At 48.0% G+C, this 20,275-nt stretch overlaps 1 protein-coding gene across 1 annotated transcript in view; it reads left to right on the top strand.

Annotated features, from left to right (window-relative positions):
* The window catches only part of LOC115465866 (retinol dehydrogenase 16-like), a 112,231-nt gene that overhangs the window by 24,852 nt on the left and 67,104 nt on the right, over window positions 1–20,275 (top strand). The window lies entirely within an intron of this gene.

Below are 20,275 nucleotides of genomic sequence, written 5' to 3'. Positions count from 1 at the left end.
CAATGTTTTGCAGAATTTTGATCTCTGAAGGCAACACCTAAACAAATAACAAATGAAATATCCATGTAAAAGTAAATGTAAATCGGATTTAGGAAGGTATTGAAAGTTTGGCAAGTTTCCTTTCAAAAAAACTAAATGTTCCACATTTTCATGGGTCAAACAAGTTCTTCTTTCAGAAAAAGTGGTCTGAGCATTACTGAAGAGCCTTTCACTCCATTCACTGGTTGGAGAAAAGGCCAAATAGGCTTTAGCACATATGTTCAAGTTTAGGTAAGTGAGTTCATGTTTTTTCCACCATAGAATTGATCTTCGGTTCTTGGTAAGCAGGGTTCTGCAACCAGTTTCAATCTTACAAGCAGCTGAACTTGTGTTATCACTGCTCACCTGAGAATTAGAGAAGTCCCATGCAGCCCAGAAGTCAAACTCGCCAGAAGAAAATTTTGATTTTTCCTGGGAGGTTCAGCAACTTTATCTTCAGCCAAATCCTGGTTGTCCTGTTTATCTGACATGTGGTGATTTGGAAGAATGTTCAGCAACAAGTTTATGAACTGATGAGAAAATGTTCAATTTTGCCTCTATTCATTTTAGGTCATCAGTTAGTTACTGCCTGTAATTTAAACCTTGGATCAGTGTAAGTAGCAACAATAAGAAAGTTATCTTCAAAAGGACGTGAAAAGCGGTCATTCACAGATTTTACTGTATCTGACTGCATTTTCTTTATTCTATCATCAGACAAGTTATTGAGGTATAGGAACAAAGGCCTTACAGCAAGTGTAGATGATGACTTGCTTACTTCACGAGTTAGTTGTTCAAACAGCTTCAACAGAGATATCACACTGCTCATCAATGACTACTGCTGCACATTTAGTTCCTTAACATCATCCACTTCAGAAGTATAAGTAGTACAGCCCTTTTTTGTTTAAGCAAACGCTCCAACAGATAAAATGTTGAGTTCCATCTAGTCACCACGTCAGCTAGCAGCTGGTGCTGAGGCAGACCCGATTCCAGCTGAGTGGCATGTAGACGAGATGTGGCATTGGAAGAACGTTAAGTGTCCAACCTGTTTTCTGGATGTATGAATTAATGATGTGACAGAAGGCTGTGAGAATAAGGAATCAAAGCAAAACTGAGACCATGGACCCCAGCGTCTTTCACAGCTTTAGTTATGTTGGCCCGGTTGTCTTGTAAGACAACATAGACTCGACTTTTCTCAATGTTCCACTTTGGGAGCATTTCCAGCAGAGCTTCTGCTAGATAAGCTTCAGTGTGATTACCATGAAAATACTCACAAGGCAAGCCAGCAAACTGTTGCAGAAAATCATCGCTACTCCATTGAGCAGTAAGACAAACAATTCAGTTGTGTTTTGTGATGTCCAATAATCAGTCATAAGAGATATTTTGCTTGCCTTATCAATACCTGCTTGAACTTTACTTTTGGTCCGTTCACATAACAACGGGATGACCTTTTCTGAAAAATGCTTCCTTGATGGCAATTTATATTTAGGTTCAAGAGCCACTACTAACTTCTGGAAGCCAATGTCCTCATCAATAGAAAAAGGCTGGACATTTATGGCTATCACTTCACCTATAGTTTCATGAATCTTTTGAGCCTCTGGACTATCATCCACTGTTTTTTGTTTAAAATCAAATCTCTTTCGCTTTGTTGTTTTTCATTTTTCCTGGCTTGGTTTTGGATGGGCGTAGTACTGTGCTTTTGTGTACATAGATTTAAAATTCCTCATGACATTTGTGCTTTAAGTAGTTTTTGAAAGTGGAGTGCGTGAAATTTTTAGACTGACCGACACCAAGTGAAATCATTAGTCTGCACATGCCACACCTCACATTGCTCAGATCTTTGTCCATAATCGTAAAGTATTTCTATACCGGACTTTTTTTTATCCATTGTATTTAATTTAAACACTTCTAAATGAAAATGCTCTGAGCCAATGGTCCCATACAGCTGCACATCAATGCTCTGAACCAATGAAAGAGAGAGAGGAGAGAGGCAGGACCGCATCCTCTAACCTCATTGCTGTGGCAGTTGTACATCATGAAGCTGTGTGCCAGCAAGTATGGAGGGGAGGATGGTCCTGTCTCTCTCCTTTCTCTCCTTCATTGGCTCAGATCATTGTGATGCGTAACTGTATGGGTCACATGGCTGGGAGCAAAGGAGGAAGTGTTTCATATCTTGCAGGAGCAGCAGAAGCCAAATAAACTATTGAAGTGTAAGGCACTTTCATGTGGTTTTAAATAGCTTAGCAATCGCAACTAGATCTCCAGTCAACAAAGGAACCGGACGTACAAAGAGAAGTTTGGACAGAATTGAAACCAAATGGGTGTTTGCTTTTATAGCACAAGAATTATTCGTATTTGAATTTAAATCACTATTTGGCTGAATACGAATAGAGGGGCATAATGGAAAGATCGTCCAAGTACGAATTAGAACGTTCTTACGAAAACGCCCAAAAATAGACCTGTATAATGGAAAAATAGTGTGGGCGTTTTTCGATAATCGATTATCCCTGTAAGAAAACAATCAAATGACGAGCGCAGAAGCGTGACTAAATTGGGCGCCCTAAGATGGTCGATTATTGCAGGTGCAAACGACCAAATCACGTGGTGTGTAAAATAATGTACAAAGGTGTATCGCAAGTACAGTACATGTTGTTCATGCCATCCGGGTACGGAAATATATGAGGAACGCATATATGTGTCAACTACAGACATATCATGCTGCTCCACCCATACTTTCATCATATGTGCCCATCTGAATGTCCGGATCTGCATGCACTGTACACCTACTGAACATGCAGTAAATGCATATTGTGTATATGTGAAAAGGGTCGGGTGGGGTGCGTCATACTCATCTATATAAGGCACGTTTCACACTCCTGCAGGCATGTGCACGTCAAAGACGTCTATGCTTACGAGGGCGTCCACGTGCTGATAGGGGCCATATATGGAATGGTCATCCATATATGGAGCTGTGCATGAAACGACGTCCCTCACGCAAGGTCGTCTATATAAGGCACTTCTTTTCCAACACGTGGAAAAATGGCACAACGGCGAGAGCCGAATTTTGGAGAGGAAGAGAGTTTGCTGCTCGTCAGGCTGTGCCTAAGGCACTGCCACACCCTCTTCATACAGCACCACCACCTGCCCCCCAGGCTGCAGGCCATGCGAGCCTGGTCCCGCATCCGGGAAAGGTTACAAAGGTAAGGTTATGGCCCAACCCCCCTCCCCTCGTGTACCTACACATATAACAGCTCCGTCATCAATGTTACCAGCAGTAACTGGAGTGTCCATGCAAGGATCATGAGTAATATAGGAACATGCACAATCACTAATAATTTGTATGTTATTTAAACGACCACCATTCCCACATCCCTACAAGAATGTATTTCGTTAGGTTAGTATCGTGACTATGCTATTAGTGTTATGTGAAAATTTCGTTAGTTATGTGAAGGCCACATTTTCCAACCCCTCTTTGCAGCCAGTGGGTTACAACGCCTCCGAATAGTGGAAGCATGAGACCAATGAAACCTATACCATACTTTATAACATGGTCATGATAACACATATAAAGTAGTTTAACAAGCATACATTATAATGTATACAAACGGTACTGTCTGGCCTCATGCCCACCTCTCTGGCATCATCTGCATAGGAACCAACTCGGTGGCTGCTGTGGGTGCTTGACCACCCCACCCCCAATATCAAATATGTATGGAGGGAGGGGTCATCTCCACTGGGGGTTCCACCCCCCAAAATGGTAAAAAGGTGGCTCCTATGATTCACTACCAATGGAGGTGCCCCCCCCCCCAACACTGTAGACCCTCTCTCTCTGGTATGTGAATAGCAAATGAATGTGTGCAGAGGACAAAAAGGACCAACACCCCTGACCCCTGCTCTACAAACTTATATCTTACAGACGCTTTGGAGTCCACCGGGACCTCGAGTCCCTAAGGAGGCGGTTCCGCCGGGTGAGGCGGGAGAGGCCCGACCTCATCCGGGCGGTGCGAAGGCACCTCAGGGCTCGCCGTAAGTATTCAAAAACAGGACACCTGTACACATTACTACATACATTTCATGAATAAAGCAAATGTGTTGTACAATATCACTTCCCATGTGCCTAATAGCCACCTAGTAATACCATATCTGTCCCAGATCAAGGATGCAGGTTGCAGGGGTTCTCCCATGAGCGTGCTTGCAACGTCCGACCATCCCCCCGAGATGAATGAGATGATATGCCACATTTTACTATTCCCCTTATTGTGGTGGCTGATTACTGTGTCCTGGTACAGCTGCCTGAGGCCCTACTTTTACTGCATGTTATGGCCTAAATCACATAAAAGAATTGTGCTCAACACCCTTCCCACTGCCCCCCCCCCCAATAACTCCTACAACAACTGCCCATCAACCCCTCGTTGCATCTCACAATGCAAACATGCTGGTCAGCAATGAATTTGGTATGGCCACATGTCCTGTGTGGTGTGTGTCAGAGGAGGGTCCAGGGTTCTGTTTCATGTCATCTGATGCAGCTCATTCCCCATGGGCATAGGCTACGCCTTACCATACCCTGCCCCATCCCCTGCCTCACGCCACCCAGCTACTGCACTATGCAAGCCATGGTGTATGCACTGATCTCAATCACACTCCTTTTACATACACAGGGCTCCACCAGCAGGAAGCTGAGCGGCAGGATGAGGAGGGCCACCACCTCCAGGAGGAGGAGGAGGAGGAGGAGGAGCAGGAGGAGGAGGAGGAGCAGGAGGAGCAGGAGAAGGGGCACATGAGGAGGAGGAGGAGCAGCAGCCAGGCCAGGAGGCGGGCCACCAGGAAGAAGAGGAGGAGGAGGACTCGGAGGAGGGAGTCCTCATCATAGATGAGGATCTGGACATTCATGAGGACCTTCCCCACCTGCAGCTCCGTATCAGGCCTCTCCCTCCCCACATGCAGCGCCATCGCCTGGCCCACCTCCATCCCCTGGGCCAGCTTCTGTGTCCCCTGGCCCACCTCCATCCCCTGGGCCAGCTTCTGTGTCCCCTGGCCCACCTCCATCCCCTGGGCCATCTTCCGTGTCCCCTGGCCCACCTCCAGCCTTTGGCCCGGCTACTGTAGTGCGCCTCCTGCAGCAGCTGGTAGATGGCCAGCACCAGCTTATAGTTGGCCAGCAACAGCTGCTGCAGGAGGTGACAGCCCTACGGCAGGGCAATGAGCAGCTCCAGGGCCCACTAAGGGTACTGCTGGGGCTGCTCATTGCCCTGCTACAGAGGGCCTTACTAAGAGGGCGTGGCCGCCCTTAATTTAAATAGGGGGGGGCCTGTTGGGGGTGTGGGGAGTGGGTGGGGGAGGGAATTGTTGGGGTTGTGTGTGTGGGGGGAGGGAAATGTTGGGGGTTCTGTGGGGGGTGGGGGAGGGAATTGTTGGGGTTGTGTGTGTGGGGGGAGGGAAATGTTGGGGGTTCTGTGGGGGGTGGGGGAGGGAATTGTTGGGGTTGTGTGTGTGGGGGGAGGGAAATGTTGGGGTTCTGTGGGGGGTGGGGGAGGGAATTGTTGGGGTTGTGTGGGGAGTTGTGGGGGTGAGGAGGGCATTGTTGGGGTTTATTTTGTAGGGGTGGGGGTGGGGGGAAATAAATGTTTTGTTACAATATAACTATCAGTGTGTGTGTGTGTGTGTTTGTCTCCCTTGTGCATTGAGTTGAGAGGAAGGAGGCAGCAATATGCATAGCATTAAATGTGCTGTGTGTGTGAATGAGAAGGTGATGTATGTCTGAGAATGTTGGCCATACAGAACGCCACCTGTTCATTCCAACCTGCATGGCCATATGTGCAGGGGGGTTGGGCCGGGGAGGCTGGATGGATATTTGTGTTCATGAATAAAAATGGCCAGCCAGCATCTCTCTCTCCCTTCCTCCCTCCCCTCCACCATACTGACCCACAATACAGAGTGCCATCAATAAGAGATTAATAGTGTACCACGTGTGATCTGCCAGGTACACACTTCCACATAACTCCAGGTACCACATACAAAGTGTTTGCTGTCTGATGGACACATATCCTTACCCACAAGCCACATTGGTGGGGGGGGGGGGGGGGGGGGGGGGGGCCAAGAAGGACCTACAAACAGCTGGCTCATATTTTCACATTGAATACATCAGCTATGGTATATAATGCTGAGGAGCAAAAGGGAAACAATGGGAAACCCAATAGATGGATGGTTACTTCATCACAGTTGCAATGTAATACTTGTGTTAGGGAAGGGCACAAATAAAAATGGTGCTCATTATTTGCACGTGTGATCACACTTTCTCCAGTAGTTGATCAAGGTGTGTTACATTCAAGTATTCTGGGTTTGTGTCAAACTTTGTCCCTGAACTGACTTGCCTTAGGTGGGATTTGAACCAGCAACCTTATGATTATAAGGCTGGTGCTCTAACCACTAGGCCACAGCAGCCACCAGGCTTTAGCCACTACCAGTTACTTTGGGTTGGTACCTGTACACACACCCCTTTCCCTCACCACCACGTCATAGGCCTCAGTGGCACTACCTGTAGCCACCTCGATCATTTTGTCCAGGCTACCGATTAAAAACAATGTAATGTGCATGTTCCCTACCCTACTACCTATGGAGCAATTTAGGAAGGTGTTCCATAATGTGCTATACACATCCATTGCATTAATCATTCTCCCCTCCCCCGCCTATGGACCTTGAGAATGGGTGGCCACTTCAAAAATGGGGACTGGGGTACACCACATAAACAAGGAAGATGGAAGCTACTGGGAACCAATACAGCACCTCCAACAGCTGGCCCACACCACTGAGGACCTGCCAACCCCACAGTACAGTGCACAGGAACCTGGTGAAAAGAGAGCTACCTAACATCTGACTCCAGACTACATACATACAGTGAATGCACACTCCTTGACTATGAGCACAAAGAGAAGAGGTGGCAGACAAATGAGAGCTTACCATGAACGTCTGTTTCAAGACTGTGTAGTGCGCCTTTTATCTTCTGGAACATTAGCTGCACATCTCCCTGATTGAAATGACCCTCACCGAGGGGTGTTTGATTTGGGCCGACTGTACTAAATTGTTCGCCCCCACACACTGCCTGCTACAACTAGGCAGAGAGAATGGGAGAAAGAAAGGGAGCAGCAGGGGATGTGGAAGACAGGAAACGGAAGGCGTGGTGGCTGAGGGCCAACAATAATTTCCCCCCCCCCCCCCCTAAATACACAGGTGTACCCAAGCATACATTGCTAAACACATACCTTCATATAAGTGAGGGTAAAACCCTGTAACTGATTATTACGAACATCGGGCAAGGTCTAAGTGCAGGAAATGGCAGGTAAAATGGCAATGAAGAAAGGGAAGGCAGGTGGAGACGCCCATACTTATCTACTCATAATCAAAACCATGTGTTCCTAATCGCTATCTGAGCTGGGCACGCTTAGGAATTATGTGTATAATTGAAAAAGTAGCGCCCAAATCAGAAACGCCTATTCCCCCGTCTCAATGGGTGTTCTTGGCGCCTATATAAACGCCCACTCTGTATTTTCGAAAACCCCATTGGTACAATGCCACCACGCATGCCGCCGACCCGGAAGGGTAATTTTCTCGAGGCAGAGGTGGAGCTCCTGGTGCAAGAAATTGTACAGCGGCACCGGAGTCTGTTTGCTCCCACAGGGCAGAGGCTGGCAGCAACAGTAAAGCAGCGGGAATGGGAGGCAGTACGGGACAGCCTGAATGCTGTCTTCCATGCTGGGAGAGACGTGGAGGACTGCAAGAGGAAGTGGCGGAAGCTGAGGAGGGATGTTCGGAGGAAGGCGGGGGCCAATCCCCCAGGCAATGACACTGCCAACCTTACACCCATGGAGCTGATGGTGTACTCCCTCCTACCCCAGGAGGGCATCCACGGGATTGGCTCCATGGACACCTCGGGCCAGGCTGAGGACTCAGGTAGGTGTTTCATTATGCAGTTGGGGTATCTGTTGTGCTGCAGTACACTTGTGTTATAGAAGTTGGGGTCAGGGGGAGGGAGGTGAGGAGTGGGGGGCAGGAGGAGGGAGGGAGATAGGTGGGGGGGGGGGGAGTATCTCTGGCTGTCTTTATGTATATTAACAGGCCACCTTTATGATGCTGTTGTGACCTGGTAACCCCTACTCACTAGCTGTCTACTCTTACTCCCTATCCCTACCGTTGTCATTGGGTTTCCTCTTACTTGTCCTGTGTGCCCATATTTATAGAATTAATTGTAAGCTCTATTTGAGTAGTGGTAGTGGTCATGTGTGTTATAGGAGCAAGCAGACAGGGTGGGTGCTGTGTGTGTGTGTGAGCACCCCCAATATTGAGGAAAGATCATGTAGCTGTGCAGGGAGGAGTGTTGGTCACTGGGCTTAGCACCCCCAATACTACTTTCCAGTTGGCTCCTATGGGTGTGTGTAGGTTACTACTGTGGCAGAACTCTGGGGGCCGTCCTTCCCTACTACTCCCTCCTATTTTCCCATTACCAAACTGTGCCTAGTTCCTCCTGTGACCTCTGTGCTCTACTGAGTGTGGGCCACATGCATTCAACTGAAGGAGCCTGTAATGGGGGTCATAAAGCAGTTCTATGCAGTTTAGCAAGTCAGTAGTAACACAACACATGCTGCAATGTTGTTCAATTTAACAATTATACAACTAACAGCTTGAGCACAACGTTGTGAGTGGTGTCCTTCTCTTGGCTGCTCATCCACCACCTCTACCCAGCTGCCTGCGGGCCTCTCTCTTTCGTACCCGTGTCAATTCCATTCCTCCTCACCATCTCTTTGCTGGGTCATCAGGTTGGGGGACATACCAATGTATATGAATGCTGAAAGACAAAAGTGGGTTATTTGCACCAACACTATTCCTCACTCTTGTGCTATACAGGTGAAGACTCAGAGGAGGCTGGCCCTAGTGGCCTGCAAGGCCAACGCCCTACACCATCCGTCCAGCCTCAACCTCCACAGCCTGCAGCACCAGCAGTCCAGCCTCCACCACCTGCACCAGCTGTGCATCCTCCGCATCCACCACCACCTGCACCAGCTGTCCAGCCTCTACCACCTGCACCAGCTGTGCATCCTCCGCGTCCACCACCACCTGCACCAGCTGTCCAGCCTCTACCACCACCAGCTGTCCAGCCTCTGCCACCACCACCACCACCTGCACCAGCTGTCCAGCCTCTGCCACCACCACCACCACCTGCACCAGCAGAGGCCGCACCTCCAGCACCGGAGGACTTTGTTGAGGAGGAGGAGGGCCCAGCTCCCCGCCAGAGGCCATCTGGCCAAAGGAGGCAACTCCTGCGGCTGGCCACGGAGCTACTCCGCCACAACGTGCGCTTGGAGGAGTACCGCCAGCAGAAACTGGAGCTGCAGCGCCAAGCACTGGAGGCACAGCAGCGAGCACACCAGGAACTCCTCCAGGCGCACCGTGAAGGCCACCAGGAGGTGCTCCAGCAACTGAGACGGCTGGAGCAGAGCATCCAACACCTGCGCCCTCAGGGCACCGCGCCTACTCCAGCCCCCGTGCTGCTGGAGCAGCCCCTGCCATCAACATCCTCCTCCACTGACCACCAGCAACCACCAGCTAAGAGGTGGGCATTGCGCTCCTCAGCCTCCGCACCCACTCCTGCAGCACCCGCGAAATCTGCTCCCATTCTGGGTCCTGTGGCCAGACCACTAGAAGCAAGAAGGTGGCCCGATTTCCACGGTGCAGCCGAAGCCGCAGGCTGCCGTGGGGATAGGGAGGAGGACACTGGGAGCAGCAGCTCAGAAGAGACTTCCCATGCAGCACCAGCTGCAAAGGAAGGGCGTGGGAGGGGTAGGAGGGGACGGGGGAAGGGAAGGGGAAAATGATGGGACATGCTGTAGGGTGAGGGTTGGTGGGAGGGGGGTGGGTGTGGGAGGGGGGTGGTGGTGGTGGTGGTGGTGGGGTTGACCAAACACATATGCACTGTATGTACAAAATAAATGTTCACTTACATTCACCTAAAACTTGTTTCAATGAGTCTTTGTCTTGCTCTTACGCCAAGCTGGTAGGCATTGAGCTCTGCTCTGTGGGCTGGGGGTGGAGGGGGCTCCTCTTCCAGCTCATCTGGGGCCTCTTCTGGTGGTGGCTGTGGCTCCTCTGGGAGAGGCTGTCCTCTGCGCTGGGCCAAATTGTGTAACATACAGCACGCCACAAAGATCTTGGCCACCTTTTCTGGACTGTAGAGCAGCTCTCCTCCAGACCGGTCCAGACAGCGGAAGCGTTTTTTTCAATAAACCAAAGGTGCGCTCAATGATCCCCCGGGTGCTGCGATGTTTCCTGTTGTAGGTTTCTTCTGGCCCTGGTTGTGGGTGGATCAGGGGGGTCATAAGCCATGTCCTCTGCGGGTAGCCTCGGTCACCTTTGCAGAAAAGCAGAATGAGATAGATGAGTGTGTATCGCTTGGAGCAGGTACAGGGGGGGCGGGGGGATTTGGATAGTGGGTTGTGGTGGAGGAAGCCAGGGCGGAGGGTTGCCCAGTGGAGGAGGTCTAGTATGGGTGGTACATGCATGTTGCACTTACCTAGTAGCCATCCACCAATGAACTCCCCTCGCTCGAACCTGCGGAAGATGCCCGAGTGCTGTAGGATGTAGGCATCGTGGCTGGAGCCGGGGTACCTGGCACACACGTCTAATATCTCCCCCTGGGCATCACATACAACTTGCATGTTCATAGAATGAAATGCCTTCCTATTTCTGTAGGTGGCTTCGTGTGCCCGGGGGGGTCTGAGGGCTACGTGTGTGCAGTCTATCACACCGATGACCGAGGGGCATAGGCGTAGACTGGGGGGGGCGAGGGGGGGCAATGCCCCCCCAAACGACGCGAGGCGCCGCCGCGCCATTAGTTTAAAAAAAAAAACCACATGCAGGCAGGCACGCGCTCCTCTCGGTCCGCTTGGCTTTCCTGCCCTCTCTATCTGCGTCCCGCCCGAAAGGAAATGACGTCAGAGGAAGGCGGGACGCAGACAGAGAGGGCAGGGAAGCCAAGCGGAGTAGCGGACGGAGAGGAGCGTGTCCGTCTACCCCTCTCTCTTCCTCCCTCCCTCCGGCGCAGGCAGCAGTCTTCCAGCGTTCCTGGCAGCGGTAGCGTTGTACACGCTGCCTTTGGCTCTGCCCCGAAGCCTTCTCTTCAAGTTCCTGTTCCCGCATAGGTGGGAACAGGAACTTGAAGAGAAGGCTTCTGGGGCAGACCCAAGGCAGCGTGTACATCGCTACCGCTGCCAGGAACGCTGGAAAAGCTGAAGACTGTTGCCTGCGCCGGAGGGAGGGAGGAAGAGAGGGGGTAAACGGAGTCACGATCTTGGACCTCGCGGGGGGGGGGGGGGCAGTAGAAGATGGATGGGACTGGGAGGGGTGGGAAGCAGAGGGAAGGAGCAGGAGATGAATGGGACTGGGAGGGGTGGGAAGCAGAGGGAAGGAGCAAGAAATGAATGGGCCTGGGAGGGGTGGGAAGCAGAGGGAAGGAGCAGGAGATGAATGGGACTGGGAGGGGTGGGAAGCAGAGGGAAGGAGCAAGAATGAATGGGCCTGGGAGGGGTGGGAAGCAGAGGGAAGGAGCAGGAGATGAATGGGACTGGGAGGGGTGGGAAGCAGAGGGAAGGAGCAAGAAATGAATGGGCCTGGGAGGGGTGGGAAGCAGAGGGAAGGAGCAGGAGATGGATGGGACTGGGTGGGGTGGGAAGCAGAGGGAAGGAGCAGGAGATGAATGGGACTGGGAGGGGTGGGAAGCAGAGGGAAGGAGCAAGAGATGGATGGGACTGCGAGGGGTGGGGAGCAGAGGGATGGACCAGGAGATGGATGGGATTGGGAGAGGTCAGGCACAGCAGAGGGAAGGAGCAGAAGATGGATGGGACTGGGAGGGATGGTGAGCAGAGGGAAGGAACAGAAGATGGATGGAACTGGGAGGGTTGGGGAGCAGAGGGAAGGAGCAAGAGATGGATGGGACTGGGAGGGTGGGGAGCAGAGGGAAGCCTACTGGAAAGAAGACACTGCATAAAACAGAAGACACTGGGATCAAAGCGAATAGAAAAACTAAATGATCAGACAACAAAGGTAAATAAAAGTATTTTATTCATAATTTATTAATTGAAATGTGTCAGCTTTTTGAAATGTGCATCTGTGATATTTTGCCTGTAAATTTCATTTCCTTCCTCCATATTAGCATATTCATTTGCATATTTATATATGCAAATGATATGCTAATATGCTCCGCCCATTCTTTGCCCCCCCAAATGAAACAGTCAAACTACGCCTATGCCGAGGGGAATCTAGCAACAGCATAGAAGGCGGCCATGTTGTTGTGCAGGGCCTGGGGGGTGGTGGGGAAAGTGATGTAGTGTGAGGTGTGAGTTATGAAGGCATCCAGGAACTGGGTGAGACAGTGTGAAATAGAAGCCTGGGTGAGGCCTGTGTTAGCAGCTAATACGGATTGAAAACTCCCAGTGGCCAGGACAGAGAGAGCGGAAGTGATTTTGAGGTAGGCAGGGATGGGGTTATTCCTACGTGTCTGGGGCTGAAGGAGGGGTGTCAGCTGCTCGCACAGCTGACGAATAGTGGCCCTATCAAACCTGAACCTTGTTAGACACTGCTGGTCAGTGAGTTGTAGGAAGGTGGTGCGGGGCCTAAACACTCGGGGCCGTGAATACCTCCTGCGGTGGGTGGCCTCTTCGTGTAGCATGCATGCCACAAGTGCATTAAGTGCATCCATATCCCCACCACCAGTGCAAGTATTAGGACTAGTAGTCAAACAAACAGCAACACACACAGATCTTTCACTTCCAGCCACCACGCCCTCTGGCCACTCACTCGCCAAACAGTACAGGAACACAGAGACAAACGGAGGTCAGGGAATAGAGTATACACGTGGGAAGAGTGAATGGGGAGGGATAGGGGGAGGGGAAGGGGGCGATGGAGCAAAGGAGTAGGAGTAAGGAACGGTGAAAGGGTAAGACACAAAAAGAGGCAGGGCACACAGACGACCGTCACAGGTACTCAACACGCTCGGCTTTCTCTCTGCAACCACCACTTCAGCTCTTCCACCAACAATATCGCCACTCTCCACCTACACACAATCGCTAATGGGTCTAAAGACGATTTCCTCCTTGCTCTGGTCGCTTTTATTTCGGGTCCATCATATTACGCCCATCTTCCCGCTCAACCAGAGCCATTTCGCTATTCGTTATACGTTGTACCCGTCCACGTCGTATCACCGCCCCTAACACGCCCCCGACACGCCTCTTATTTGGACGTTTTTACGTCCACGTACGAGCGACACGGACGCACTGAAACATTGCTTTCGATTATATGGATTTACTCGTTTTTGTGAGATTAACGTCCATCTCCCGATTTAGGTCGACTCTTGGGCGTTTTTTTCGTTCGATTATAAGCAGGTACGAATAATGTATTCGGCACACTATTAAGGGCTGAATTGGTTCAAATACGAATATTCGGTACAGCTCTAACAAAAATAACTGTATGGGTTTCTTGATCCCCTCCCTTCTTATCTTTAAAAATGTTCCCTATGCACACCAGTCCCCTTCTTTCACGCCTTTCATATTTTAAAATATGTAAAACTACCTCTTTTTGCTTACACTGTTTATCTTTTTCATAAAAATGAAGGGGTTGTGAAGGAGAGGACACAAAGAAGTGGTGACTGCAGTAATTACTGGTCTAAAGTGAATTCATTTTTAAAAAATAAATGTAGAAGTATGTATTTTGAACTCTGCATCTCTGATGCCAATGTTTATTTGTGGTGTTTGTAAATTGTTGAATGATATTAATAAAGAGGTTGGAGCAAAAAATCAAGACTGTCATCTAAAATGCTCTGTTGGGTAATGCAAAAAAGGGGATGTGGGGGAGATGCTGAACATGGAGGAGGTGGAAGGGGAGATCAGGAAACATACTGGACATTGAGTGGAAGGACTGGTTGAGGATCATGCTAGATATGGGGGAGGTGGAAGCAGAAGGTGGAAGGGAAGATTTCAGGAGATACTGGATATGGGGAAGGCAGAAGATAGGAGATCCTGGGAAGGAGGCAGGAAGAGAAGAGAGGAGAAGAGAAGGGAGTTGTTAGATATGGGGGAAGGGAAGAGAGAGGGGGAATGCCTGACATGGAGGGGAAGGGAAGAGACAGGAGAGATGTTGGATGTTGAAAGAAGCAGTAAAAAGAGGAATCTTGAAGACTGGATGGTGAGATGTAGGGATGAAATATGAGTTGATCGAGAGGAAAAAAGTTGAGCATGAAAGATCAGTTGGAGATGAATATAAGAGAGGAAGTGAAGAAGACGGGAAGAGAAAAAAATTGCAAATGTATTTTATTTATTTATTGGGATATATTAACCGCCTTTATGAAGAGATCACTGAAGGTGGTGTACATCAGGTACAGTTTAACATAAAACTTACAATTTTGTTAACAGCATAACAATAGTAAAATAACCAAGAATAACAAATACAATAAAAGAGGTAAACTTGAAAACAGTAAATTGAAACCTAATTATAGAACTACCATGAAACAGTATCGAAAATATACACATTTAACAGTACTGGAATTCAAATACCAGAAATATAATACAATGTTAGCATAATACTAATGATAAACACCTAATAAGCCTTCATTAGAACATTCAACTAACATAGATATGATGCTAGAGACTTTCTGCAATATGGTTTTAACATATAGCTGAGGGACCAAGAGCAGATATATGATGGGAACAAGATGTGTGGTACAGAATCAGTTGGGATAATTTGATGGTTAGGTAAATTCAAGGCAAGTTTGTTGGATAGTTAAGCAAGAGATAAGGAACTAATCTATGTTACAGTGTGTGTAGCAAGCTAGTTCAGGTGCAGAGTGAGTGTATAGTCAGTCACCCTATGTATTAAAGGCTTGGGAAAAGAGCCAGGCTTTCACCTGCTGCCTGAAGTAGAGATAGTTTCAAGTTATACATAGCCCCTCTGGGAGTAAATCCTGAGAAGGCTTACTGGCGGGTATCACATCATAGAATTTCTTTTGACAAAGGTACAGATAGTGATAATCCTCGAGAGGAAATTAGAGATCTTAAAGGTGTGTAAAGGGCTAACTTATTTTTTAAGTACTTTGGCCCATTTTGTCTGAGGACCTTGAAAATCAAACACAGAGTTTTAAATTTAGCCCTTTAAGGTACTGGTAGCAAGTGTAGCTTTTACAGGAAGGGTGTGATGTGGTCACATCACTTGCAGCCTTCTATCAGTCATTCTGCAGCATTCTGAATTAGTTGAAGCTGATACAATCTCTTTTTTGGTTTGGCCAATGTACATGGCATTACAGTAGTCTAGTGTGATGTTATCATTGCATGGATCACTGTGGTCAGACTTGTCTTTTCAATATATGGAGAGAGATTTCATAGTTGCTGTAGGTGATAGAGACAATTTTTGAAGGCTATTTGAATTTGTGGGATCAGAGTGAGTAAATGAGTCTAGCAATATCCCAAGATTCCTGACCCCCCCCCCCCAAAAAAAAAAATAATAATAATAATAATAATGTTCAATGGACTTTTCCCTCAGGAATCTGTCCAAACCCCCTTTAAATTCCGTAAGGCCAGCTGCTGTCACTACATTCTCCAGCAACGAGTTCCAGAGTCTAACTACACGCTGAGTAAAGAAAAACTTTCTCCTATTTGTTTTAAATCTACCATATTCTAGCTTCATCTTGTGTCCCCTGGTTTTGTTGTTGTTTGAAAGTGTAAACAAACGCTTCACATCATCCCTCAGCCGCCTTTTCTCCAAGCTGAAGAGCCCTAACCTTCTCAACCTTTCCTCATAGGAAAGTCATTCCATTCCCTTTATCATTTTTGTCGCCCTTCTCTGCACCTTTTCTAATTCCTTTATATCTTTTTTGAGATGCGGCGACCAGAATTGGACACAATACTCGAGGTGGGGTCGCACCATGGAGCGATACAACGGCATTATAACATCCTCGTGTTTGTTTTCCATCCCTTTCCTAATAATACTCAACATTCTGTGCGCTTTCTTAGCCACGGCAGCACACTGGGCAGACGTTTTTAACGTCTTATCAACGATGACTCCCAGATCCTTTTCTAGGTCCGTAACTCCTAACGCGGAACCTTGCATGACATAGCTGTAATTTGGGTTCCTCTTACCCACATGCATCACTTTGCACTTGTCAACATAGAACTTCATCTGCCACTTGGACGCCCAATCCCCCAGTCTCGCGAGGTCCTCCTGTAATCTTTCACACTCCTCCTGCGACTTGACGACCCTGAATAATTTTGTGTCATCTGCGAATTTAATTACCTCACTAGTTACTCCCATCTCTAGGTCATTTATAAATATGTTAAAAAGCGGCGGTCCCAACACAGACCCCTGCAGGACCCCACAAACTACCCTTCTCCACTGAGAATACTGACCATTCAACCCTACTCTTTGCTTCCTATTTTTCAACCAGCTCTTAATCCATAGTAATACCCTACCTCTGATCCCATGACGCTCCAGTTTCCTCAGGAGTCTTTCATGAGGCACTTTGTCAAACGCCTTTTGAAAATCCAGATACACAATATCCACCGGCTCCCCATTGTCCACATGTTTGTTCACCCCCTCAAAAAACTGCAGTAGATTGGTGAGGCAAGACTTCCCTTCACTAAATCCGTGCTGACTTTGTCTCATCAGCCCATGTTTTTGTACGTGCTCTGTAATTTTTTTTTTTTTTTTAAGTTTCAACATTTTTATTGATGACAAACAAAGTTAGAGACATTCAACATCTGGCAAAAACAGAAAAACCAACATCAAAACATCCACAATCGAGTTAACTGGTAAAGTCCGTCATCAAACATTTTAACAATTTTCTCCCCTCCCCCCATCCCACCCTCTGCTCCCCCCCAATATGTTTTACAACTAACATATAGTATACCTACATAACAACATGAAGCTATTATTTTTGTGTGTGAGCTAGCACTTTCCCTTCCCTCTCCCTCCCCTTATCCCTCCCCCTACCCTCCTGCTGCTGTGCCAGTGATGCATCACTCCACATTGCCCGAGGAATTAAGTATTCTGCTCCTTGCCACCGCCGTTAGGGAGTCCCAAAACAAAGCCCATGTCTGGCAAAAAGACTCTCCTCTCGGTGTGGCCAAGTCACCCACTGCTCTGCATTCCAATGAACAGAGAAAAATCATCCTCGCACGCCATTGTGACAGCAATGGGCGGTCCAGTGTGATCCACAAGTGCAAAATGACCTTCTTGCCTATCAATACCGCTCACTTAAGAAACGGGCGTAACCCTTTTGGGGAAAGTTGGGACAAATGAAACTTATCAAACAATATCAACGGTTTTCTACACCAGGTAATCTTCCACAGGCCAGAAACATGATTGCATACTTGTGTCCAAAAATTCAATACTCTTGGACACGTCCAAAACATGTGTCCCAGGTCTGCCGGGGATCGTCCACATTTCAAACATTTGTCTTCAGGCCCCATATGCGCCCGCCATGTTCTATGTGGAGAGAAAAACATCCACGCAAAAAATTTGTATGAGGTTTTCCGCAACGCCATGCTCTCTGAAACTCTTGGAATGTCCATAAAGCATGCCTTCAATTGTTCTTCTTGGATGCCTACCGCTAATTCTCTATTCCACTGTACTGCCAAGTGTGCATAATCATAATCTCCAAGGTGTTCCCGCAGCTCTGCATGAAAATATTTTAGGGGGACCACCCCGTGAGCATCCAAGGCTAATATCAACAATAACCTATCCCACACTACTGGGCTAAGTTGTATGGAGGGGAGTGACCTTAAATAATGGCGTAACTGGAATATTGCAAAGAAATCCTTCCTGATAATCATCCAGTGCTTTCAAAGTTCCCTCTTCTGTGTATAACTGGTGAATATACATTATACCGTGAGCCTCCCAATCGGCAAAGAGAATTGATTTATCACCTGGAACAAAATGTTCATTGCCCCTTATCGATAATAGCGGGGTGCAAGTCGCGGAAAGTCCATAGTAGCGGCACAACCAGTGCCAGGTCTTCCGTAAAGGTAGCAACAAAGGCGCAAAAAACCTGGGTGTTTTAACCTCCCCTGGCTGCGCATGTAACCAGGAACTAAAATGGCATGGGGAAAAGACCTTGGTTTCTACTTCCGTACATGAAAAATAACTCTTGTTACGAAACCAGTCTGAGAGATGACGCATATTGCTGGCCACAGACAAGTATTTAAGGTTCAACAAACCTAACCCTCCCCCCCTTTGCACGCGGGAGATAGAGCTTTGCTCCCGCAATCCTGGGCTTTTTATCTCGCTGTCCGTGTCATCAAACACTCATCTCTATGTTTAAGAAATAACGGCAGCACTTGAAGCACATAGACCCATTTGGGAATTAAAATCATATTATAAAGGGCTATCCTGCCCATCAATGAAAGAGGTACTGAGTTCCATGCCCTCAGTGTGTTCCTAGTATTCACCCGCAGAGGTGCTATGTTTAACTCATAAAGGGATTGCAAATTCGTTGATATCCAAACTCCCAGATATTTCAATTGGCCCTCAGTCCAGGAAAGTAGGAAAGTCCCTTCCCAAGTCTCCCGTATCTGGGATTGAATTGGTAATGCCATTGACTTGTTCATGTTCAGAGAAAATCCTGAATAATAGCCGAATTCCTCAAGAGTACTTAACAAATGAGACAAGGAGTGTTGAGGTTTAGCCAGAGTCACCAGTACTTCATCTGCAAAAGCTAACGTTTTGTTTTCCCTTGCTTGTAGCCTTATTCCCGCAATGTCCGGATCTCTTTGAATGGTTCTCAACAAAGGTTCGAGATACAACAAAAATAATATGGGTGATAACGGGCATCCTTGTCTGGTGCCACACAAGACTGAAAAGGAGCCTGACCGGATGCCATTAACCATCAAAGAAGCTCGGGGGCCTGCATACAGCGTTGTTATTGCACTAAGAAACCATCCTCGCAAACCTATGTACCGGAGCATGGAAAAAAGGTAGTCCCAGTGCACCTTGTCAAAAGCCTCCGCATCCAGGCTTACTACTAACAAGGGCTCTGAAGTAGCGAAGCTCTGGGCAATAGCTAAACAAGCCTTCCTCACACTGTGGCACAGATGCCGGCCTCAAACAAACCCCACTTGACCCTCTCCCACTAGATCGGGCACAAAGGGAGCCAAACGTTCCACGAGCACCTTCGCCAAGATCTTCAAGTCCACATTGATAAGCGAGATCAGCCTATAAGACCACGGACTATCCGGCGGCCTCCCCGGCTTTGGGATTAAAGTAATCAAGGCTTTATTAGACTCTTGCAAAAAGGCACCATGTCTAATGGACTCTTCAAAATAGCCCAGGAGAGGGCCACAGAGTTGAGGAAATAATAGCTGGTAATATTCAGCCCCAAACCCATCTGGGCCAGGCGCAGAGCCTCGTTTAAGCGATTTCACCACGTTTTGTAATTCTTTGGCTCGCAATGGTGCGTTCAGCCAATCTAAGACCTTGGGCGGCAATCGGGGCATACCTGAATCTTCTAAATAGTCTTGAAATAACAGTCCCTGTTGTGGCTCCGGGCTGGCATATAACTCCGCATAATAGTCCCTCAGAATCTTAATGACACCTTCAATTTTATTTGTCCGTTGGCCATCCGGGCCTTGTAAAACCAGGATGAATCTATTGCCTCCCCAGGTCTTGTTAATCTGTGCCAGCAACTTCTCCGATTTATTACCATACTTATGAAATGAATAAGATCCATGAAAAAATTGTTTCTTTGTCTTCTCATGTATCATAGTATTCAAGGATGACAACGAAGCCAACATCACTTCCCGCGTCTCCTCCGAGGGCCTTGCTATGTGTGCCCGTTTGGCAGCTTGATATTTCCTCTCTAGCTATACAACTCCTCGTGCCAATCGCTGCGAGCGCGCACACATGAAAGCAATAATATCACCACGGAATACCACTTTAGAGGTCTCCCAGAACAATTGGCCTCATGTTCACCATTTGTGTCTGTGAAGTAGGACCACCTCTGATACAAATAATCTTTAAATAATGTGTCATTCTTCAAATATATGGGGAATCTCCACATGCGGTGACGTAGTCTGGTCGCCCTCAATTCCAAGTCCACCCAAATCATCGCCTGATCCGAGACCTCCATTGGGCCAATCTCAGTGCCCGACATTTGTGGGAATAAGGAGGATGATAACAAAATGTAGTCTAAACGTGACCATGTGCCATGTGCTCTTGACATATGCGTACAGTC

This window comes from Microcaecilia unicolor, chromosome 3 (assembly GCF_901765095.1).
Source record: "Microcaecilia unicolor chromosome 3, aMicUni1.1, whole genome shotgun sequence".
In the NCBI taxonomy this organism is placed as follows: Eukaryota; Metazoa; Chordata; class Amphibia; order Gymnophiona; family Siphonopidae; genus Microcaecilia; species Microcaecilia unicolor.
Note: the sequence above shows the minus strand (reverse complement) of the source record. Positions and strands in the feature narration are given on the sequence as shown.